This window comes from Chelonia mydas, chromosome 14, assembly GCF_015237465.2.
Source record: "Chelonia mydas isolate rCheMyd1 chromosome 14, rCheMyd1.pri.v2, whole genome shotgun sequence".
Classification (NCBI taxonomy): domain Eukaryota; kingdom Metazoa; phylum Chordata; order Testudines; family Cheloniidae; genus Chelonia; species Chelonia mydas.
Genome location: NC_051254.2, coordinates 12,812,985 through 12,837,691, shown reverse-complemented (window position 1 = coordinate 12,837,691; position 24,707 = coordinate 12,812,985). Strand labels below are relative to the sequence as shown.

The window sequence follows — 24,707 nt, the reverse complement described above, 5'->3', positions numbered from 1 at the left end:
CAATCAGCTGCTTAGCAGATGTAGCCTAACAATATAGTGAGCTGATTGCCTAAGATGGCCATTCCCTATTGGAAATGGTTCCCAATGCACCTGTCATATATCAGCTGTTCTTCATAACCTGTTCAAAAGAAGTCAACTGCATCCAGGTCAGTTGACCCTGGAATTTAATGGTGATGAAGGAAGCTACTTGACTCTTTGCTTTCTGAGCTGACAAAAGCTGGGTTCTTCACTGCCTTACCAGCTTCATCAATAGGTTTGGGCATGAGGGGGATGACTAGATCCCTATAAGGGTAAGAGACACATGGGCAAAAATTCAAATGTGACCTGTTTTATCATCCATAATCTCTGCCTGTCCTAACTTTATGGCATTATTACCAGCTTCTGAATACGGTGCTGCCTTGTCTCAAAGATCATACTCAGTGGTAGAATAATGCAAAATATACTGAGGATCAGTCTTACAAATGGCAAGCACTTAGTGAAAATACTTAGGCTTACTCATCAACCTAACCTTCCTCCTCCAATAACACTAATCTAATAGTAGAGACTGACAAAAAAGGGGGTGGCTTGGGGTTTGCAAAAGATTGTCAGTCAGGTTTTGCAGAACCAGCAATAGCTTGGAACCAGTTTCCATTTTATCTGAACTCCCAAAGCTCCTGGTGGTTTGAATAAATGGTTCTGGTTTTGATACATCTATCTGTCCAGATTTTCAAAGTGCATTTCATTTGCGCATGTGAAAAGATGCCTACCACCGGGAAGCAAACATAGAATATGCAATGGCTTACTTACATTGAGCGTTACCACTCTGTATAGAAGGGTTCTGATGATGTGGGTTATGTAACTAGATTGTTAATGCTTTTTATATGTTGGCAGAATTGAAATTAAAAGAGGAAATTATTCTCCTGATGCTCAACTCTAATCCCCATCTGTCTGTGTTTTTACTTTTCTGCACTTGCAAAGCTCCCTGATCAAAAGGTCTTGAACAAATTCCAGATTTCCAGTTTCATTTGCTTATGCAACCAAAAATATTATGGCAGAGTTTCCTAGGGGTGATGAAGCATATATTTTCAGTTCCTCTGATTCTCTCGGTCTCAGGATTGCTAAAAATGGCAAAGATTTAGCTCATTTCATAGTGTTAACACCACAACCAGCTTTTTTATTTTAAGGGTTGTTTGTTGTTGTTTTTTTTTTGTTTTGAAGATAGACATAGCCTCAAGTTTTGCAATGAGGCAATATGGTCATAAACTGAGACTTGCTGAATGTACCTTGTCTTTCAGCAGAATACAACCAAGGGAAACAACAGGAGACTAGTCAAAAGTGGAGATGGAGCCTAAATTGCAAACCGGGGAACCCTGGACACAAAAAGTTCAAGGATATTTGGATCTAGGGCTCAGAGAGATAAGGATCCAGGGCTAATAGAGATAAGGGTCAGCTGCAAGGCTGGGAATGAATTAGCAGGGCCATTGACCTACTTAATCTTCCTTCCACTACTGCTACCCACAGGCCTTTCTTTGGTTTTGGAGACCTTTGTTAGTGCTACAGTTGCATGGCCATTGCCAGGTTTGCTTCATGGGTGTTGATGGAAATCTTACTGCGGGTTTTCCATGGAGTTCCATATTTTGTGCTTGGAATGAACCCAAAGCATAGCTGAAACCGGTGTGTTTTGTCTTGGTTTGGTGGTGGATATTGTTGGGTTCATATTCTGCTTTGGAGTGGGAGGAGGATGGCAAAAGAAGCAATGAGTGTGAAAGGGGGAAATTAAGTGGGACAGAGAAAAAGCATAAAGTGTAGCAGAAAGCAGGGCAGAGAGAAAGAAGGAAAACAAGGGAGAGAGAAAATCGACTGAATAATAGCTATTATATAAATCTTTCTCTTGCAACACTGGCTAATCTCATTAACATTAAAAATGCCGGGGAAAGACCCCCTGAGGGGTCTCAGATAGTAGTACTGTTGCTACTGCAGGAAGAACATCAGATCCTGAGCTCAGACGTTGGCACTAGCAAGGGAACACCTTTCAGTTCACATCTCACGTTTGCCGTATGTTTCTAAAGTGGGACAATGGGGACAATTAATACTATTTCGCATATGAGGATATGCTTGCAACATTCATCCACACAGTCCAGGATTTCAAAATTGGAGCAGATGGCAGGAAGGATGTCTTGTGCTATTTGTGTTGGGGGTGCAGTTAATAAAGAGATTTTTAATACAGAAGAAAATCTTTAGTTATCCATGCGTTGACATGCATACCTATTTACATACTGTGTCTTTCAGTTTCTACTTACTATCGCAGTTACAGATATGCCGGACAAGAATACGTAGGGGGACACATCTTCGTGGCCAGTGCAGTCATGTTTCTGGTGTCTGTTAGCAATAGGCTTTGTGCTGCAATTCTTGACTTAAAAGTTTGAACCACAAATTTTCTTTCGAAAACAACATCCTTAACTCAGTTAAGGAAGGACCAAGAGATTACATATAAAGCCACAGAAGGAAAACATTACTAACAGTCCATGAAATCTGATTCGGCTACCATATTTAGACCCTGACCCTGTAAGTGGATCTTGATGAGTGTCTCTGATGTCTGCCCAGAGCCCCGTTGACTTCAGTGGCTCGCCACGTGGACATTGGGGTCTACTGGCAAGATCAGAGCCCTAGTTATTATACCTACTAATGAATAAAGCTGTGTAGTACCTGAAACCACTCACCTTGTTTCAGGATTCACTGGAATTCAGATCAAGTTCACTGAACGGTTTCAAGCACACAGAACAGACAGACCAAAACCTTTCCCGCCCCCCCAGATTTGAAAGTATTTTGTCCCCTTATTGGTCCTTTTGGTCAGGTGCCAGCCAGGTTACCTGAGCTTCTTAACCCTTTACAGGTAAAAGGATTTTGTGCCTCTGGCCAGGAGGGATTTTATAGTACTGTATACAGAAAGGTTGTTACCCTTCCCTTTATATTTATGACACACTGTAATCAGGTTTATTGCAATTAGTAAGGTGGCCCTTCTTTGGCAGTTTTACGATATAGTCTCTCTTCCACTGAGTTGGGTTCTTTACGTCTTTCCATATTCTATCTAAAAACACAATGAAAGTCTGAAGGTCTATTTCATCATGTGCTTTATCCTCTCTCATTGCTTTCCTATTTTTGAGTTTTTGATGGTTTTTCTAACTTTTTCCATTTTAATATCTCCTAAATCAATATCAAGCTCGAGTGCTAGGTCTTCACGTATTTATAGTAATTGACTAGCACTTGGTCTATTTAAAACAGCCTGAAAATGTTTTGCCATCTTTTCTTTTGCTCTTCTTCTGTATTAAGAGTTTCCATTTCCATCTTTAATAGGGGATCCAGCATTGCTAAAGTTTCCTGTTCGTCGTTTCATTGTTTTATAGAAGGTTATAAAGTCACCTCTTTGGAGAGCATCCTCAGCCTCTTGTAGCACTCCTTTTCACCTCTGTCTATTCTCCTTGCCACTTGTTTGTCTCTTCACGTCTTAGCATCCATGAGTTTTTGCTTCTTTTCCACTACTGCCAAAGTCCATTCTTCCCTTTAAGATGATGGTGTTTATTAAAACTTTCTTAGTACATTTTAGATAGCACATTCTGTTTTTCCACAGCATATCAATGTCGTGGTTTTCTTCAGTTTGACTCCATTGGAACACTGAACCAGTTCTTCAGTTCAAGCTGAAAAGCACTTTTTGTGTTTTGGGTCTTTTAATTGTGCCCTGTTGATGCGTGGTCTGGACCCTACTATCTGCAATAACTGGAGAGGAATCATATTATTCTCAGTGCCTGGAGAAAATCATGTACATCATCATCCTGGAACGTATCAAGAAACAAATAGACCTTCAACTTCGAGAGGAACAAGCGGGATTTAGGCCACTGAAATCATGTGCAGACCATATTGTTATTCTCAGACATATTATAGGACCAAGTGTGAAGTGGAAAACACCTCTTGTGATAAATTGTATAGGTTTCCAGAAGTCTTTTGACCACATACACAAAGGCGATCTCTGAAGAATTATGGCATTGTGCAGGCAAAAATAATTAGAATCATCATATGATAATACGGAGTGTGCAGTCACCGATGGTGATGTCCGTCAATGGTTTGCAGAGACAACTGGAATAAGGAAAGGGTGAATTATGTCCCCACTATTGTTTGCACTGGTCATTGATTATGCCATGAGGAAAGTAACCACAGAAGGCAACCAAGGAATTTGTATGGACAAATGATAAAGCACCATTGGATGGCCTCATTTTTACTGATGACATTGCCCTGTTTAGTTCAATACATTACTTAACGGAAGCTTTTGGCAGATACAGCAAAACAAGTTGGTTTGCTCATCAACAAGGGAAAGATTAAGTATATGGCCATCATCAGAGTGGATAAAGAAACACCAGAAGAAGTAAGTCACTTTACCTACCTAGGGGAGAGAGGTGTGGTGATGGAGACATCATGCTAGATAGCGCCCCCCCCCCCCAAAAAAAAAAACAAAAAACCCAACTTTCATATATTTGAAAAGATTTGGAAAAGTAGTCTGATTGGTACGGACACAAAAATGATTTTTTTAAATTTATTTTTATTGTTTTAAACATTGGCATCATGTCTGTTCTCTTTTATATAGAGCAGTCTCATGGAAATCTACAACAGAAATTAATAAAAAGATCAACTCATTCCAAAGTAAATGCCTGTGGAATATCTTCAGAGTTCATTAGAAACAGTGCATTACTACATCAGAAATTCTCAGTAGAGCACACCAATCTACAGCATCAAATATGGTAAGACAACGATGGAAATATTTAGGTCATGCTTTAAGGATGCCACCAACATGACTACCCCAACAAGTGATAATATGGACACTACCTGGAAAAAGAGAGAGAGAGAGAGGGAGACCTAGAGAAACATTATGCAGAATAATACAGAAAGAAACCAGATCCATCAACATGACACTCAGAAGCCTGAACAGAGAAGTACAAGACCAAAATAAGTGTCAGAATGGATGCCCTATGCACCTAAAGGGTGCAGTAGGATAAGAAAGAAGAATTGGAGTTTAGCTGCTTTGTGGAGCTTTGATTGTTTCAACAGAGTTTCACATTGAGATGTCACATTGACTGCAACTGAACTGAAAGAAAACATCTGCGTGAACCTGTGAAAAATTAAAACTTGAGTTTTGCCTGGTTTTCTTGTTCTGTTGCCATAACTTACGTTAGTGTGCTGTCCAGATGGCCACCTAAGGCTTGACCAATTTGGATGATATAGAGGTGTTGAGAATTCACTGCCATTGTATAGCCCAGGCAATATTGTCATAAGAAATACCAGTTTTGGAAAAAGCAAGCAGATTTTTCTATGAGAAGATAATATTGGAGTTTCCAAAGGACATGGAAAAAGAATCCCCAAAAGCTAAGGCAAGATGTAGAAGTACCACAGGCGATTCTAAATCCAAAGATTTCCCATACAAGGTAAAAGCTTGGCTCCACCTCTACTGCTGCAGCAATTTTAAGTGACTAATGAATAGAGCTGGATGGCAAATGGTCATTCCATTTTGTGGAGGATTTTGAGACTTCAAAATTTTTCATTCTGATTTGGAATGAAAACAAACCTTTGAAATTCTCCAAAGCAGAAATCTGAAAAAGAAAGAACAAAAGAAAAACTTAGTGTCTTGTTCTGATATTTTGCCACTCTGTGGCAGCCTGCTGGGATTTCAGGCAGCCAGTTCCCAGGAGTCAGGGCAAGTAGCCTGGCAGAGTTGCCCCACAGCCTCCGACCTTGAGTCCCCAGGCATGGATTAATCCAGCAGGTAGGCTGCTGAGGAAACAGATGGGCAAGTTGGCAGAAAACCAGGCAGGGTTCTGTCAGAGCTTCATCGAAACTGAACAGTCTCCACAATGTTTTGAATCCACAAATTCCGACAGTATTTTGCCAGAATTTTCCCAACCTGTTTTACTAATGAGGTCCTACACTGAAACACACAAGTAATATAAATGCTTAAACAAATGCTGCATTACAGGAGAGTACCCCCAACAACAGGCAAAGGGGTAAAGGATCAAACAAACCACTTATTTATATTTCACTAGTGCCTACAAGCCATAATCATGGCCCCAGGATGTCTCATGGTGTTAGGTGCTGTATAAACACAGAATAAAAACACTGTCCCTGCCCCAAGGAGCTTACAATCACTTGAGACCAAATGATCACTGCCTGGGGACAGTTCCTCCATGTCAGGGTTGAGGATGGGTGCATGGAAGTTTGCACTTCTATTGCTTTTGCTGGACCTATTCTCCAGCAAAATAGGATCTTGTTTACGCTGAGACTTTTATGAAATTTTCTCTTTGTTGCTGTAGTGATGCTAGGAATGGCGAGGGAGGTAGTATAGACAGGCAGCCAGTGTGTTTTGGGCCCTAAGCATGTGCTTAAGTCCCACTGAATTAACCGTGTGCTTAACATTAATTGTGAAGTGCTTTGCGGAATGGATTTAAGTCCATGCATAGTCTTAAGTATATGCTTTGGTGCTTTGTGGAATCATCCTGAAGGATAAGCACATGCTTTAGCGTTTTGCTGAATTGGGGCCCAAGTAGTACTCAGAACCTAGTAGCAAGATCTCCAAGGCCCGGCATCTTTCACAAGCAGTAAATTCAACACACACATTTAGAAAATACAGTTCTAGAAAGTGGTTTAAAAAAAAAAAAAAAAAAAAAGTCGAGAGAAGAGGAAGAAAAACAACCCCGAGGAAATAATTAAACTGAGGGCAAGACATCTGTGGGGTTTAAAAAAGAAAATGTTACTAGCACTAGTTTAGCATTTGGATATGGATGAAAGATGCTTTAGATACAGAGCTGATTCTGGCCTTTTTTTTTTTTTTAAAGTTTTATCACTGATGCCATTGAATTGCTGCCGTAGGGTCAGACAACTTCTGCCTCATGCGTTTAGCCCTCTGGTAAGGTCCTGAAAGGAGGCTGTTCTGCTGATGAAGAATGGAGGTTTAACTGCTGGTGATCAATGCATTCTGGGGGTTTTGTGCATGAAAAGGGTCACTGATCAAATGTTGCTGTTCTCAGCAGCGAGCACCTGGTTTATAAATAACTCCAGATATAGTTACCTCATGACCTTCATTTCTCAGCACTGGCAAACCAACTCTGAGCCAATCAAAAGTTATCATTCTCACCCACTCCCTGAACAAATAACACTCTGTCTTATGACAGGTTTCAGAGTAGCAGTCGTGTTAGTCTGTATCCGCAAAAAGAAAAGGAGTACTTGTGGCACCTTAGAGACTAACAAATTATGGACTCCTATCCCAACACATCTGTGATAATGAGTGCCCTCTGTAGGAAACCAGCATGTTTACATTCAGTCTGCACAGCCTCTTTGATCAGACACTGCCACGTACAAGCAAGGTACAGCATGGTGCTGGTCTTGAGATAATTAAATAAAATCTGATCTTTCATAGATGTACACTGGCAGTGAGCTTCCCTAGGAAAAGAGATCCCGATCTGCCCTCTTGTGTACCAATGAGTATTCATTTTATATATGCTGCATTCTTAACTTTTCACTGTTTGGTAGAAGGTTGGGCATATATACAGGCTTTTGTCCTGTATATAAAACATGACATACAAGACTAGCAAACTTTCATGTAATTTAATGCAAAATAGTTACATTTAGATTGGTTAGATATTAAATTGATCAGTGTTTTATAATTGGTTACATATTTTTACATGCTTTTTATGAAAGATCAAGCTATTGTAAATGAGCACTTGCCACCTCCATCTGTGTACCATGCAACACTTTCATAATGGAACTAAAACAAGCAGGCAAAAATCTCTGGTTACTCACACTTCAAAATCTCAGGCCAGGTTACCAGCGTTTCAAGGAAACCTGGGCTGATGTGGAGCTTGGAGGGAAAGACTCGGTGACCTGAAACGAAACAAAACGTGGCTGTTCCAGGATTTGTTTTAACCTAGTACATAATGTTTGTGTAGCAATTGGGTCAGTAGTTAACTTCTGGCTGAAAGAAACCCTAATCCGTTCTTCCAGCAAGTTACCTTCTGTATCGTATCTCCTGACGTAGAGTAAATAGGCAAGGTATAAATACCTGCAGAATTGTCCCAACTTGGGGGGAAGGAGGGCAATTAGAGGCAAAAGTCATAAGCCAAATTCATGTCTTGCCACCTGTGTCCTCTTACTATGATGCGTTGATCTCTTACTCTTTCCTGTAACACTCGGACTATGACTCTGATATAGGCTCAGGCAGGGGAAGAATATTCTTATTTCTTTAAAAAGAAACTGACATTTATTATTATCTATTGCTTGACTAATAATGCATAACTAATAACTTATCTGATCTCACCTTTTTTCTGATCTGTTTTCTCAAAATTTGCTTTTGAAATTTTACCAAGGGACTACTGTGAAAAATTCTTGGTGTGGAGTTAATTTGTGAGTGGTTTGTTGTGAATATTATCAAAATGATCTTTGTGATTAGAAACATAACATGCCGCTTAAGGTTACCATTCCTTGACTGGCTGGACATAAATCTTAGAATTGGGTTTTCTTGCATGGATGCTTGTGGAATGCAAACTTAAATTTGCTTCACATCAATATTTTCTAGTATTCATTTTAAAATTCACTGCTCCCACAAACATCCTGTCAGTAAACTTGCTCACTAGACTGTTTTGTGGAAGGCAAACACAAAAGGGGCCTGTTCAGTTAGTTATTTAAATATTCATGGATTTCTTTCAGTACTCTTCATCTCTACTTGGAGCAAAGTGAATTGCTTGTGTACATTTTTCACATGCCAGGGTACGAAAGTCCCTTTTACACCGTCTTATGGAAAAGATTTTGAAAACCATACTCATCAGGGACAGCTCTGCTTGTTTAGTGCATGTTACCTGCCTCTAGCTTTTCAGTTACTGTCTCTGTAGGGGTCATGTGCATGAAAACAAAGTCTGTTTCATAAACACATTAGCTCCTGTCCCCTACCTGATAACAACATAGTCCTTCAACATCCACATCATCTCTGTTAACAAATTGTGGCTGCTAAGGTTATGTTATAAGTAGTAAACAGAAGAACTCTAAAGAAAGCTTGTGTAAAAAGAAATACACAGAACTATTGAAATATAGTATCAATAGAATGGCTTTGAAAGATTTGCAGGCGGTTACAGAGTTTGTGTTTTAAGGCTTTTGCTAATGCATATGCTTGTTATACGTGGTTAATCCCAGGTCAGGGAATCTTTACAAATGGACAGCATAGCTGAGTGTGTAGATCCACCGTTTGTCAGGGTGAAATTAAAACCCTTTCCCTGAAGAGAAAGCTGCAGCAGATGGAAGCTTTTCTCTCTGCTGACATTTCTTGAAGGTTTAAAAGCTTTGCTTTTTTTTAAAATACCTCTTTCAGCAGAGGCAATGCTCACTGACACTTGTAAACTAACATAAATCTCAAAGTTTCTAAAAATCTGTCAAGGATTCCCTTCCTCAAATGGATGGAATCCAAGATGGTGGGTGCTGGGTGGATAGGGACAGTCCCCATAAATCATAGCAACTTTGTAATTCATCTCGGCAAGACCACCACACTTTCAGATAACTGGATCATTAGACAATTATCTGTTTGTTAATTGAGAGACATAGGGTAAAAATTTCAAAATGACCAAGTCCCGTTTTCAAAAGTGACTTAGGAGCTCAAGTCACTTGAAAATTTTGTCCTTTGTCAATTTCAGACTAGAGTTGCGTTTTGCTCTAAAAGTGCCACGGTTCTAACAAATAACCTACAAAATCAGTTCATGAAAACTTCATTTGTGTGTTAAGTATAAACCATAATTTGTGTTCTCACTGTCTCTGGGTTTGACATTTAACACAACATCATATTGATCTGCTGCTAAAAAGTGGGTGGCCATCTTGGTATTAATGGCATAATATTTTGTTCTGTAATTTAGAAACCATTTTTAACTGTGGGACTTCTTGAACTATTTGGGATCCCCAATGGGAATCCTAGCTCACCTAAAAATGTTTGTCACCGCTCATTCTGACCAGCCTGTAAGCCCTAGAGGTCTAACAGATTCAGCAGGTTTTTCTTTTGCTAGCTTGCCAAAGTAGATGTCAGTATAGAGATCCTGTAATTTTCACTGCTTTGTAACTTTCATTGCTTGCACAGGGATCAGGTAAAATGTTGGCAGAGCTATGGAAATATTTACACATTACACTGACTAGATTGTAAAGGATGTAGTAATAAATCATTGAACCATGACCAAGCTGACATAAGTTAAATTTCTTACACAGTCACCACTAAATTCAAAGAATTACCACTGTATGGAAACCTCGTTCTGTTATAACCTGTGGAAAAAACATAGTTTGGATCTGATTTTTGCATGTCTGGAACTACTGTGTGACTGCATAGGACATTTCATGTGGAGAAGTACCGCTCACAGAGCAAGATTTAGGATGCTGAGGTAGTGCAACAAGGCTGCCAAGGGAAGAGACGTTTTCTTCAGCCTCTCTCCCTCTAGGTCACCAGTTTTAATTTCTCTCAGCCCGGCAGGGACCAAAAACTTGCCATGATCGGCTTGCCATTTGGCAGTCTATATGAAGTGTGGTGTTAAAATATCTCCAGTTCCTTGGGGGTGGCTGTCCATATCACAGAAACTCAAGGCTGGGGCCGTAGAGTTGTTTTTTAATCTGTTTGAAACTGGTATGGTTGAAGTGATATAACCCTTACAGTGGACACTGTTTTTTTTGTTTTGTTTTAATATCTGTGTGAGAATATTTTCTGCATGGTGAGAAAATATACCAGGATGTCATATCCCCAGAAACTAAACAGTCCATTAAGGAAATACAATTGTTTGTTCTCTGCTACAACCCTAGATAACTTTAATCGGGGATTATGCTTTCTTTTCAAAACATTCTTCCTTCCACAATAAAAATGTTGCTCCTGCTAATGTTTCCGTTATAGAACTTTCCAGATTTGCTGTTGAGCAATAAAAGATACTTAGACTTATGATTTAGTCAACAAAAAGTTCATGATGTAATAAGGGGTTGCTTTTCTTTATAGAGTGATATCATTTAAAGTCAGTTCTGGTTTGATGTGGCTAAAAATTCTAGGCATTACTATCAATGCCTGGTGCCACTAATCATACTGGTGTATCTCCAAGTCTAATTCTGGTTATTGTTATATTTATACACTAGTTTCTACTGATGGGTGAACTCAAAGGGTCAGAATTCAGGCTGTCTGGATACTTATTTGAACTATGCGAACCTTGAATTTGCAAAATTCGACTCCAAACCTCACAAGAGGCGGCTCTCATAGCAATAACTTCAGACTGTGATGTCTAATATATCTTTAACACTTTGTACCCCTCAGGCAGATCCCTACTCTTTTCCCTGCCACGTTGACAATCAATGAAATTTTTTTTTTTTTTAAAACAAGCCTTAGCTGAAATCTAATGTTAACACAGATAGCCTGGGGAAAAACTAGACTCCAAGGGGCAGTTTACAGCTGAGACAACACAGAGCCAGTGTACTAATTCAGAGTGCACTTGGGTTGTGGCTTGCATGTTTGCCAGCTCTTGAGTGTTGTTTTGCTGCAACAACGCAACACATATGGGACCATCTACTGAAAGGTATTATGGCCCTACAGTGCAGGGAGGGAATTCACACAATTATTTCCACACTACCATCCTACCATGATGCTAAACTGCGCAGTACATGAGTAGCTAACAACTGGTCTCTGTTAGAGCTTGGGGAAACAAGAGAACAACTTTCTGCAAAGCTTCTTGCAGACCAGGCATTGCCCTTTTGTTTCATGCCTGTCAAGTTAAATTTTTCTACCAAATTTGACACAGTGGTGCTTTTCTCTATTTGCAACAAAATCAGTTTAACACTAACTTTTGATTAAGTGATCCCATTTCCATGGGGAGGGGAGGAGGATGGCAGAATGTGTCAAGCTTGAGGGTGAAATTTTCAGTTCCTAATTTCTCAGACCTCACCTCTTCTGTGGTATGTATTTTGCAGGCTGCCATAGCTATGGGGCACAGTGAGAGTACTGCTACGAGAGCACAAGCATGTAGCTAAGAAGCCTGCTGCTCCGCTTGGTACCGGAGCTCAGGCCCTCTAGCAAAAGGGCTCCGGCACACAGGACAGATTATTGTTGATCAGAAGAAATGCCTGCTCTTTTTTGCAGCTCAGTTCCTTGTTTCCTTAGTAACTCTTGGTAAAAGTAAATGCACCTGAGTGCAGCTTTAACAATGTGAAATTTCTACATACGTTGCCTGATCCAAGTCCACCCACTCTCAGCATCTCCCTCATCTTCCACGATCGACCTGCCATTACACACTATACGGTACGATCACTTGCAGAGTGGGTGCAATCAGAGACTGAGAAGCATGTTAACAAAAGTCCTGGCGAAGAACAAAAATAACCCCCCTGCCAGTCACCATAGCAAATGTTGCTCCCGAGAGATAGGAAAAAATTATATACTGAGATGTATGTGGCGTAAGCCTGCCTACACCCTGTGTGGGAAGGGGCTTTAATAAAGCACTGAGAGCCTGCACGTGGGTGGAGAGAAAAACAAATGTTAACGGTTCCTTTTGTTGTCCTGGATAGCATGATAGAGAATGGAGAGTGAAGGGAGAGCTCCCCTTGTTCTGAAGAGATACAGACTCGTGATAACTGCAGAGAGACTAGTAAACTGCCACACTTGGCACTGCTTTTTTTCCCCCTAGGGTTACTTGGTCCTGCTTCAGTACTGGGGACTGGACTTGATCACTTCTGACAGTCCCTTCCAGCCCCACATTTCTATAATCTACTGCAGCAACGTTATGGGGGTCAGTGTCCATTTGAGAGCTGACGCTTCACTCTCCTTTCCTGGAAAAGGAGTATGCTGAATTGTACTACGCCCCTGCATACATAATAGCTCCAAACATAGCTGGGTCTCCTTGCAGGCAGAATGCCTGATGGTTGCATTCATGGCTTGTGAACTGGCTGGTTAAACCAGACACGTGTCATTTTGCTTAGCGAAGCAGAAAGTAGGATGGGTTTTGTGTCCTCCCTCCCCCAGGTAGCAGCAGCTGGACACAGTGACCAGACAATGTTTAATGGAAGCCTCTGAGCAGGACCCCAGTGGGAAGGGAGAGTCCCGGACAGGTGGATTGCAGTTTCATGCAGGTAACTAAAAAGTACAAACGTTCCCCTTCCTAGAACGGGCCAGACTTCACGGAATGAAGCTAGGTGTAAGTATATGAAACTAGGGCTCCAGGAGGGGCCTGTAAAGGTGGTCCCTGAGCACCCTCTTGCAGCCCTGTGCACCTTAATGTCTCCAAATAGAGCAGCAATAGGTTTCAGTTTAACAGCTCAGGGCCAGGGAGAAGCCAATACATATTAACAAACTACCATCTCCTTTTAATCAGATGTCAGGCCAGGAATCCTTACAACACGCATTTCATTGGGCTCTGGGTTCACAGCTCCCAAACTTACAGTCTACATCAAGTCTCTGAATCAGATTAGGCTTGTCTCCAGGTACCCGAGAGAGCACCTCCTGCAGCCCACCAGGCTCAGGCTCCTGCTCTCTTTCCTTGTTCTGCTTCCTGTTCCTGTTTAATATAGCTCAGATCCCAGGGCAGGGTGGCCTTGATTATCCTCGGACTATACTCTACAGCCTGTTCCTTAAAGGGGTAATACCGTTTCCCCCTCTCTGTTTCACAGGGCAGTATAAATAAGTCACCACATTAGACAAGCACAAGTCGTTGCGCCATGTGGTTGCATTTAATAACTTGAATTGTATGCAATCCAGTTTCATAATCAAAAATTGAAATTAGGAATGGATGCCATGCATCCTAGGTGTGGAGTGAGGGGTACTCCTGGCATTCCCCTGAGTTGGGAAGCTCATTGAATGCAGAGGGCTTGCAGTTCCAAATCAGAAACTACAGCTGAGGAGGAAGAATAGTCATGGGAGTAAGGCACTGGACCGGGACTTCGGTGAGCTAAATTCAATTCCTGGATTTGCTGCAGGCTTCTCACATGACTCTGGCTAATCATTTTTATTTATATTGTGGTAGCATCTAGGGGCCCTGATCATGGCTCAGAGCACCACTGTACTAGGCATTGTAACACAGTGTCTCTGCCCAGAAGTGCTTCCAGTCTAACTAAGGGCTAGTCTACTCTAAAAGCGCTACATTGGCACAGCTGTGAAGACTTTCTATGCTGATGGAAGAGCATTCTCCCGTCAGTATAGTAAATCCATTCTGCCAGAGGCAGTAGCTATTTTGGCAGGAGAAGTTTTCCCACCAACCTAGCACCGTCCACGCTGGCGCTTAGGTCGGTATAACTTATGTCACTCGGGGTGGGTGGCTTATTCACACCCCCGAGTGATGTAAGTTATACCGAAGTAAGTGGTAGTGTAGACCTGGCCTATGTCACTAACTCTCTATGCTTATGTACTATGGGGATAAAACCTACCTCATAGGATGATTGAGAGAATAAAGCCACAAATACTCCAGAGGTGTTCAGATATTACCGTGGTGGGCACCGTTAAGAATATAGCTAAAACCCCTAGACGTGGTTTTTCTATAAATGTTCATGTTGCAAAGCTGCTATTGGGCAATCTCGCTATCCCTGTTCAGACACGTCCTGTACAGTATCGTATCTTGGTCACCCAAACTCAGCAAGAAGTCGGACTATTGTTATCTTGCCTTTCTTTCTTCCTTTGACAGGAATAAATGCGTTGCCCCCTGAAAACTCATATGAATGAACGTCTCATAAATTTTGCACTCGAGAAACTCTGCTTGTATCCTGTGGTCATAAAAAAGAAATTAAATCTGCATATAACATTCAGGAACCTGTAATTCTGCTGCACAGCTTTATGCCTACATAAATCAACGCCTGTCATGAATATTGCACGGGCCCTGCAGCTGCCTGACCCACGTGATTTTAAAAAGATAAATAAAATGAAAACAAAGCAATATTCACAGAGAGGCTTCACAAACAGCACCTGCTCTTTGAAAGCTTGAAAGGCCACAAATAGCAAACTAGGAAAGGCACAGAACGTAAAGGTCTGTTAAAGCCTAAAGGTTGTGCATATGTTTGTTTTCCTCTTGCAATGGTGGGAGCGTGCTAGGAGTTCTAATACACGGAATATCCTCCGGAGGGAGGGTATTGTAATGGGGAAGAAGGCATGATGACCATCAAGCCTTGCAGAGGGCAAGGATCTATGGGAAAAGCTATTCTACAGATTTTGGGGAGAGGGCATAACTTGTAGATAGAGCTAGTCAGGAATTCATCGTTGGAACGTTTTTCTTCAGAAACTGCCGATTCATCGAAACCAAAATTGTTTGCAGGAAAGCATCTGTTTTGACAAATCTCTCAATTCCAAAGGTTTTGAGAAAAAGTTTCAAAATTGTCTAAATGTCCCATTTTGATACTTTGAAATTTTCATTTTCTGCTTCAAAATGACTGTTCCAAAATGTTAGTTACTTTTTTTAACACTATAAATTAAAATCAAAATGAAGTGCCTTGGTTGACATGATCTGAACCTTTTTTGGATTATTGAAAAATTTGTGAAAATTTTACTTTTTATCCCAATTCAGAGTGGGAAAAGTCTTCAAAATCCATCTCGTAGGATGGGAAAAGCACAGGCACCTCTTCTACCCTTATCTTTGGAAACCAAGAGTCATGCTGCTACCGGCTTTTTCCTCCATGGCTGTGGCTACCCCTTACTGCCTCAGGGGGGCTAGAAAATACCCACAACTCTCCCACGCCCACTAACTCTCCTGCAGATTTCTACAAAGAAAATCCAGTGGATTGATGGGGATCACGCTGCATAGAGGCCCTGTTCTGCCGCCTCATCTTAAATGACTTTGTTTGCTGCCCCAACAAATTTCATTCCCAGAAACCACAGACTTGTGTGGAAGGGTACCCACCAGCTGCAGGGAAGGAGAAAACATGCCATTTTGGCTCCATTCTTCTCCCTTCCAGAGGGCTAGGGGCCTTTCAACCCTTCCCCACCCCCCTTTGTTTTTCTCATAGGCTTCTAGTGTCTGAGAAGCCAAGGTCCTTCGGCAGCAAGTTAATAACATAGCAAATAAATGCAGCTCTCACACATGTGGCACCTTGGGAAAAGTACAGTAAGGGTTTGGAATAAATTATGAGTAGGTGAACTGGTTCAGAAACAGCATGAACACTCTCTTCTCGCAAACTATGGTTCATTGTCAGGTTCAGTTTGGGTCTGGTTTTATTTAAAAGCTTCAGCAATGCAGGTGCTGTATTGAAAGTTTGAAATACTTAGAGACAGAATTTAAAGCAGAAGGCAGGAGCAGGGCAAGCCTCCCCCGTGCTGTATCACCAGTATGCCTCTATCATAATTGTCTTCACCCCATACCCGCTCAGTCCTATATTGTTCAGCTAAGACTGCACAGGGGACAGTGTATGGAAGGAAAGTAGGCAGGGAGCTCAACTGGAGCCAACTAGACTGAGCTCCAAACTCATCACCCCATAGGCCACTGCTGAGTCATTGGAATGCAGCAATTTTTAGTTTGATTCAGTCCAGCAGGAAATATTTTCTTTGTAAGCTGAAATGCTCTAGTGCAAGATAAAATCAAAGAGTCTCCCATTTATTTCCTTTTAGGAGAAAAAAAATACACTATTTGCTTAATCCTAAAGGAGGAATTTGGCACACTGTTTTTTAAAAAGTTCTGTTCTGAGACCTGTCCAGGCACCCTTTTGGTGCACTGAGAACTGGGCCCTGTGTGATGAAAGTTCTCAATCCTGCAACCTCCCTCTGCCAAAAAAGAGGCTCAATTGATTAATCAAAGGGCTGGGAGTCAGGAGTTCTATTCCTCATTCTGTCACTCCCTGTGTGACCTCAGATAAAGTATTCCACTTGTGCTTGTTTTCCCCATCTGTAAAATGGGGCAATAGCTTAACCACCTTCATAAAATGCTTTGAGATCTACAGGTGAAAGAACTCTGGAAGCCGCAAACAGTTTCTAGTGCCATGTTAATCTATGGTTTACACCGATTTGGTCCTTGTTATCCTCTCATTAAATAAAGAGGATTTAAAAACATAAAAACCCAACACACAGCAATCCCATTATTGTTTACTCACATCCACACAGACTGTACTTCCTCCTATAGCAACCCAGAAATACAAAACATTGTGCTTTTTTTCTGCATGCTTTGCTGTACTGCAAAATCCTGCAGTTTTAAACATTAAGCAAAGTCTTTGTATTATAGCTGATGCATGCTATTAAAAGGGTACTGAATGCTTTTTCCACTGGCATTAATTGAGTGAAGGGAAAACAGACTCCAACACTGTCATATGGTATCAAAATAATTAGCTCAGCTATAAATAGCTTGGCTTGTTCGTTTTTTTTTTTTTGTTTTTTTTTAAGGTCAGCTGTAACTGAAAAGATTAATGGCACATCACTGTGCATGCAACTGTGCCTTCTGCAACGATTCATGAATGTTAGTGCTAAGAGGGAAGTGCATTCTCAATCAATGATCCTAAAGCCACACAAACTATTTAATGCACTATTGGACAAATAACAAGTCACACTTTAGACTGGGAAAGAGGTGTTAGCTAGTGATTTGAGTGCAAGGCCTTGTCTACACAAACTTATCCCAGTTTAACTAAAAGTGTTGTTTTTTGTTTTTTTTCCCAATCCAACTTGCAACCCCCTTGCAGGGAAACACTTGAGCTGAAGAATGCATCCTATCAAATTATCTTACATTGATTCCTTACCAACTTCAGCTAAAATATAGGGTACTCCTAATATGAAATAAGTGTCTACACAGGAGGGTTCATCAGTTTAATTAGTTTCTAAATCAGCTTAGTTTGTTTTGTTTTTTTGTTTTTTTAAAAGTGAAACTTTCTTGGGTAGACAAGGCCCAAGAATGGCAGCTAGGAAACCTTTGTTCTAATCCTGGCTGTCTCTAATCCTGTCCTGACCTTTATATCCTTGAATGCTGATTAGGGTTTGTCTGTACAAAGAATAGAGTAGGTAAGAAGGGTGTTTAAAATGCCACCTTTTACAACTGTTCACTTTGTGTTGAATCTAGGCTCCCATTAGCAACAATCAGCTAAACTTACTATAAAGTTGTTTAACCTGCGTCCATGCTAAATCAGGTTTCAAATCCTGTTGGCCAACTCATTTTTTAAAAAGCACCTTTGCCCCAATCTATTCCTAGTGTAATTACACATTTAAACTGCCTGTCCATTTCCTCCTCTATAACAAGGGGGTGATAATACTGACCTACTTCACAGGAATAAGGAAGACTAGTGACTATTTTAAGTGTGCTTTAAGATAAAGCATGTGAGTGTTAATTGTTTTATTAATAAAGCTAAACTTTCAGTTCCCATTTAGCTTTCATGTTCTGCACGTAATTTGCAATTACTTTAGTTGGAAGATGCCCTTGAAGCTCAGTGGGTCTGCAGTAAAGCTGAATACAAAGCAGCTTGTGTCAGTCTACAGTTCTGCTTTAAAACTACATGCATTCCCCCCTCCCGCCCCCCAAAAACCATGATGTCTTGTGACTGCAGTTCTGTGGTAAAATCTCCTTTAACTAGTGGGTATTTTGAATAAGGCAGCTTAAATTCTAATTGCAGTTGCTCTGTGTTTAGGATTGCACAACATATTGGACTAGAAAGTAGCCAAGCAACGCATTTAGGTCCATATCTAGCTATTGTGTGTACTTTGATATATACACTTTCCTCCCCCCACATATTATGCAACTCTTCTTTAATTTATCAGAAATATAAGACTTTAGTTGTCACTACGCTACTACAATGGCCACAAAATGTTATGGCAGCGATGTAGACTTGGGATAGAAGTCTGCTCCTTCTGCTTGAAGCTAAAGGAGAATTTTTCTCAGCTATTACTAGGCTAGGCCATGAGTAAGGTCCTACTTCATTCGTGATATTGCGAATCCCGCAATATTAGGCTTTCACAGCAGTTTGATTTTAATTAGCTTACTTTGCATACTCCACAGTTTTGCATACAATTTGAGCATGTAACTAGTACTGCACTAACAATCAATGTCTGTAAAATGTAAAAGGCTAAAGTGACTGGACTTGATTTCTACTGCAGTTGTGTTTTAGTCTTCTGCATTTTATGTTGTACTGGTCACTTTTTTTTTTTGTTTAATGAAAGTAATACAATTGCAGCAAAACGTCTGGTTATTTAAAAAAAAAAAAAAATTAGCAGGCATAACATAATACTTGAGTGTTTATTTCATTCCAGTAAGTTTTTCTTAAACAAATAGATCTACTCTGGCTTTTCCAAATTACCACTATTAATAAAGGTCCATTATTACTTGTCCATGTCTTGTCCACAACTCAGCTGCACTTATTTGGAGATCATCCCACAATTCAAGTAGGGCCTTAGTCGCAAGTCTATCTTTGGGTCTGAGATTTTCATAGGAGCCTAAGGGAGTTAGATGTCTAACTCACACTGAAATTCAATGGGAGTTGGACATAAAATTCCCTTAATCCCTTCTGACAATCCCAGCCTTAGTACCTAGTAATAAAGACACACTGAAAATTACACAGAAGGGGAACTGTTTCTAAATAAGATTCACCACCTTTTTTGGAGTAGTCATGTTGGATCAAACCATTGGTCCCACAAGCCCAATATATGGGGAAGTTTGATGCAGTGGTTAGGGCATTAGCATGGGATTTAGATGAGTCAAATTCCCTGCTCTGCCACTTAAAAAATTAGATCAATCTAGCTGTGTCACTCAGGGCTGTGGACAATTTTGCATCCTGAGCGCCCTAGTTAGATCGATCTATCCCTGTGGTAAACACATATAGGTCCACAGACTAATTTCTCCATCAACCTAGCCACCACCTTCTGGGGAGGTGGATTCACAACAACAACAGAAAACACTCTCCTGTTGATGTAGGAATCATCTAGGCTACGGTGCTACGGCAGCAGCACTGTAACAATGCTGTTGTAGCAGCAATAGTATAAACACGGCCTGTGTGCCCTTAAGTGAGGCACTAGTCCAGGGGTGGGCAAACTACAGGCTCTCAAGCTCCCGCCAGGGAGCGGGGTTGGGAGCTTTCCCCACTCTGGTGCTCCAGCCAGCGAGCAGGGTGGGGGGCTTGCCTTGCTCCACTCTGTACGTGCAGCAGCTCCCGGAAGCAGGGACAGCCAGGGGGCTCCACACGCTGCCCCCACCCCAAGTGCCGGCTCTGCAGCTCCCACTGGCCGGGAACTGCGGACGGGGCAGCACACAGAGCGACGGGGCCTGCCTCCGCATGGGAGCCGGAGCGGGAACAGGCTGCTGTTTCCAGGAGCCGCTTCTGGTAAGCGCTGCCCGGATCCTGAACCCCTGAGCTTCCCCCCGCACCCCAACCCCCTGCCCCAGCCCTGATCACCCTCCAAACCCTTTGATCCCAGCCTGGAGCCCCCTCCTGCACCCCAAGCCCCTCAGCCCCACCCCAGAGTCTGCACCCCCAGTCGGAGCCTCAACCCCCTGTGCACCCCTGCCCCCAGCTGACAGCCCCCTCCTGCCCTCTGAACCCCTCCATCCCGGAGCACCCTCCTACACCCTAAACCCCTCATCCCCAGACCCACTCCAGAGTCTGCACCCCCAGCTGGAGCACTCATCTCACCCCTCCCGCCCCCTGTGCGCCTCAATCCCCTGCCCCAGTTGGCCCTCCATACAATTTCCATATCAAGATGTGGCCGTCAGGCCAAAAAGTTTGCTCACCCCTGCACTAGTCTCTCTCTTTGCCTCAGTTCTCCATCTGTAAAGTGGAATAATAACAACACTTGCCCAACTCACAGCACTGCTGAGATGATAAATACATTAAAGATTTTGAGGCACTAGGATATTACAGTAATAGAGGCCATATAAGTACCATAGGTAGATACAATATCCTGCTGTGGGAAGAGGCCAATACTTGATGCTTCAGAGGAGGGTGAAGAGCCAAGCCCCCATCCACTATTGCACATAGGTTATGACCCAAAGTACAGAGAAATAGAAATTATTCCATTGACTTCAAAGGACTTTAAATCAGACCTATAGCCAGTTGTACAGTTCTACAGATGGGGGTGAAGAAGGATTCCTACCTGATCCCATTGGCAGATCAGTTTACAAACTGAGGCATGGGATTTGAATACGGGTCTTGTAACTCATATCCATATACTTGCCTTGACTGTGTGAAGGAATGAGATACAGGCTAGGTCTTAAGCCCAAGAGTGGCCCAACATCACAACCAGTGACACTGCCAAATTGCCAAAGGCACAGCCTTATAAGCAGATGCAAGTGTGCTTGTGAAGGATAAGATGATAGTGCAGAATCTAGACTACCTTTACTCCCAGACACTCTTGTGAATCTGTTTTTGGTATATGGTTTTAAAGTGTAAGCAGATGAAGCTCTTCCCAATTCAGTAGGATACACTGAACAAGAACCCAGAGGATTATGAAATGAGACAGACAAGTGTACAGAAATAGATCGCAAGCATTCTTAAAGGTTAGTGGGTTGATTTGTCTCATTAAAACATCCAGTGGAATGGAAAGCTTTATCTCAGTTTGAATATTTCTCAGGTACTCTGTCTTCTTAGGTTTGGGACACGGAATACGCTGCCTACGCCTAATGATATTTCGGAAGCGCCTGTGGAAACTAAATTAATCATTTTATGTGGGTCTATGTGAGGTTCTCCAGAAATCCCTGAGTGTTGAAATTATATTCTACTGTCTCAACAATACAGTCCCTGCTCTGCTATTAGTGTGAAGGACCAGTGACATCCAGTGGCAAGTTGGAGTGACTGAATTCCTTACAATTCTGCCAAAGCACAGGTACTTTATTTTCACATGGGTTGATAGCAACTCTGTCCTGTTGTTTTAGAATCATTATTATTAAACGTATCTTGTCTCTAGCTTAGGGTGACCAGATGTTCCAATTTTATAGGCACAGTCCCAATTTTTGGGTCTTTTATATAGGCTCCTATGACCCCATCCTGATTTTTCACATTTGCTGTCTGGTCTCCCTACTCTAGCTTCTTACTCCAGGCCCACTTCTGTGGAAGCTGGGCACCTACTGAGCATGCTCCGTTTACTATTCTTGTGAATTACATATAGTTCTATATTTGTTTTAACTATGGTTGCATGGGTACTTCAATGTGAGCTTCATTGGGAACAATGGCCATAAAACTCAAAATTCTCTAGCAATGACATTCCACATAAACATAACCAGGGAGAAATTTGACCTTGGGAGAGGCTATGTGCCTAAAATACATGGCGTGGTTAAGGATACTATGAAATATTTTTCTAACACTTAGGGTACAGAAAGAGACTGAGCACTCAGCTATAGCACTGACTTATTTTAGAGTGAGTGAAGATTGTTCTCCTCTTTCTCCCTCCCTCCTCTTTTAGGAAGAAATTCTGACCACTGTACAAAGATTGTTTACCAAACCTCCAAGAACTTCTCTTAAAGATCAGTAACAGAATGTAGGTGTGTATTGTAAATTACATTTTGAAGAATGCTATATTTCAAGAACAGTTCTTCCTTTTGTTCACTGCCTAGTTCTGGATTCCCTTTTCCTTGCAAGGGTTGATCTCTAGTATTCACTTGAGCTAAAGATGCAGTCCTCACTGAATGAGGTGAAAGAATAAATGTCATTTATAGTCTGGGTAGGAAATATTTGAACTTGGAAGCGGTTATTAGCAAAGTTTAAAAAAAAATCTGAAATCTGTTCACAATGCTGAAAGTACAGAATGGAGAATTATTTTGTTTAAAATACAAAGTAATTCATAAAAAATCATAACATGACTTGTGACAGAAGAGACCATATGAATTGCAGATCCTCTGGTAATCTTAATATTAGAGGGGCCTTTACTGAAGAGAAATAGAATAGAATGATTTACCGGTTGTGTTTTAGATGCACTGAACTCTGAACCCCTCTGTGTAAAAATAGATCACTGATAACCTTAATAAGGTTGTGTATTTACTGTAACCCATAACTTGCATTACGTCAACTGTACTTCATCCTCTGTATCTGCCACAATCTTTTACTCATATACTGTCAACCACTGGTTAATAACAAAGCTAAAATTAAACACACCAATTGGTAAGAGGATCAGATTAAATATTGTCACCAGCAAAGTTTAGTGTCATTAAAAGCTCACTAAGGACTCTGTAATAGTACCAAATATGTGGACGGTATTATTTAAAACAAAACATTGAGCTATTAGTTTTCCTTTATACACACACACACACACACACGGCATTGTCTTTCTACCACTGAGGGTCAATGGGAACCCTCCCAGCGTCTTCACTGGGAGCAGTACTGTGCCTATTATGTATCTAACTTATCAGAAGGATTTTTTTGGGGAAAAATATGTATAGTGTCTAGATTTCCTACTAGAATGGGATGGGATGGGCTACAGGCAGGGCCGGCTCTAGGTTTTTGCCACCCCAAGCTCCGAGAGCGCAACTGCCGAAGCAAAAAAAGGGTGGCCGGAATGCCGCCCCTGGAATTGTGCCACCCCAAGCACGTGCTTCCTTTGCTGGTGCCTAGAGTCGGTTCTGGCTACAGGACCCTCCTTCAGGAAACTCAATTGCCAATTACCTTAAACCCAGTATTACCAACCTGAAGCATTCAAACATGAGTCAGGATGGAAAAAACATGTGATTTTAAAATACAGTAAAATTTGGTGTGGGGTTTTTTCTTTTGAGTCTTTAGTGTGCACTCAGGTCACCTTTTCAAGCCTTTCTCCCCAAATGAAGGCTAGAATTTAATTTTTTAAACAAAAGCGGAGATTCACACTTGACTCTAGGAACTGGGAACTGAAGACTCAGCGTTTTAAAACCATGAGTTGGCAATACTGTTCACCCACGGCCCAACTAGCCTAAACCTGAAATATTCTTTTCTTCTTTTTTCACCTGGGGAAAATACATTGTTGATACTAAAAACTCATGAATATTCACAGTTAAACTGTACAGATATCTTTACTTTATGGCTGTGAGCGCATATAACTGACGAAAGCCTTACCTATGTTAATTGGTTAATGTTACTTTTCATACTGTGATGTGATCTATATATAAAGATAGGGAAAGGATAACTAGATAAAGTGTGTGTCAGACATACAGACAAGAATATTACTTTCAGTTACAAACTAGGCGCTATATATTCAGCAGTCATTGATATGTCCAATTCAATTTCTAGTACACTATGTAGACTTCAAATGGACCCACACCACAGGGACCGTCTCTTACAGTAGCGAGAGGATCACAAAGGGAAGCTTAATGTTATTTTCCAATTACAAACTAATTTTGTAACTCAGACTGTAAATGCCTCAGGGCAAGGCCTTTTGGTTTGGGTCCAGCACAGAGCTCAGCAGTGTCAGCGCTTTAACATTCTCTAGTTCAGTTATTTTATTTTTTAGCTTACATAGTGCATAGTGACTAAAATTAGCCTGCTTCAGTCTTGTCTCAAGAGGACAACAGAGTTGCCACTGTTGCTTCAGGTTTCTTGGCTTTTAAAAAAAAAAAAAAAAAAACACTCAGCCTCCTTAGAACATAAAAATATCCTTCATAGTTCACTCTCCTCTTGACCGAGTACTGCACTCTTGAGGTGACACTCAGGTATCAAAGCTGTCTTTTAGCATCAGCAAAAGCCTCATTCTGAGCAAAGGAGAATGTAATCGAGATATATAATAACCCATGATCCCTGAAACTTCACCTTTTCAGTCTAATTTTTAGAAAATAGTTGATTGGGGAGAGTGTTTTGCAAGCCAT

The 24,707-nt window shown here is 41.3% G+C and overlaps 3 long non-coding RNA genes across 3 annotated transcripts in view; 2 read left to right on the top strand and 1 right to left on the bottom strand.

Moving 5' to 3' along the window:
• Positions 1-24,707, top strand: part of LOC122462835 — a 51,146-nt gene that overhangs the window by 1,900 nt on the left and 24,539 nt on the right. The gene's annotated exons all lie outside the window — the stretch shown is intronic.
• Positions 84-15,279, top strand: LOC122462836. The gene is made up of 3 exons (XR_006285673.1): positions 84-290; positions 13,028-13,134; positions 14,679-15,279. It is a non-coding gene; the product is annotated as an uncharacterized LOC122462836 (long non-coding RNA).
• Positions 3,864-24,707, bottom strand: part of LOC122462838 — a 61,467-nt gene continuing 40,623 nt past the window's right edge. Inside the window, exons 2-3 of the long non-coding RNA XR_006285675.1 lie at positions 7,819-7,899; positions 3,864-5,793 (exon numbers count right to left, since the gene is read on the bottom strand). This is a non-coding gene — a long non-coding RNA (uncharacterized LOC122462838). The remainder of the gene's footprint in view (positions 5,794-7,818; positions 7,900-24,707) is intronic.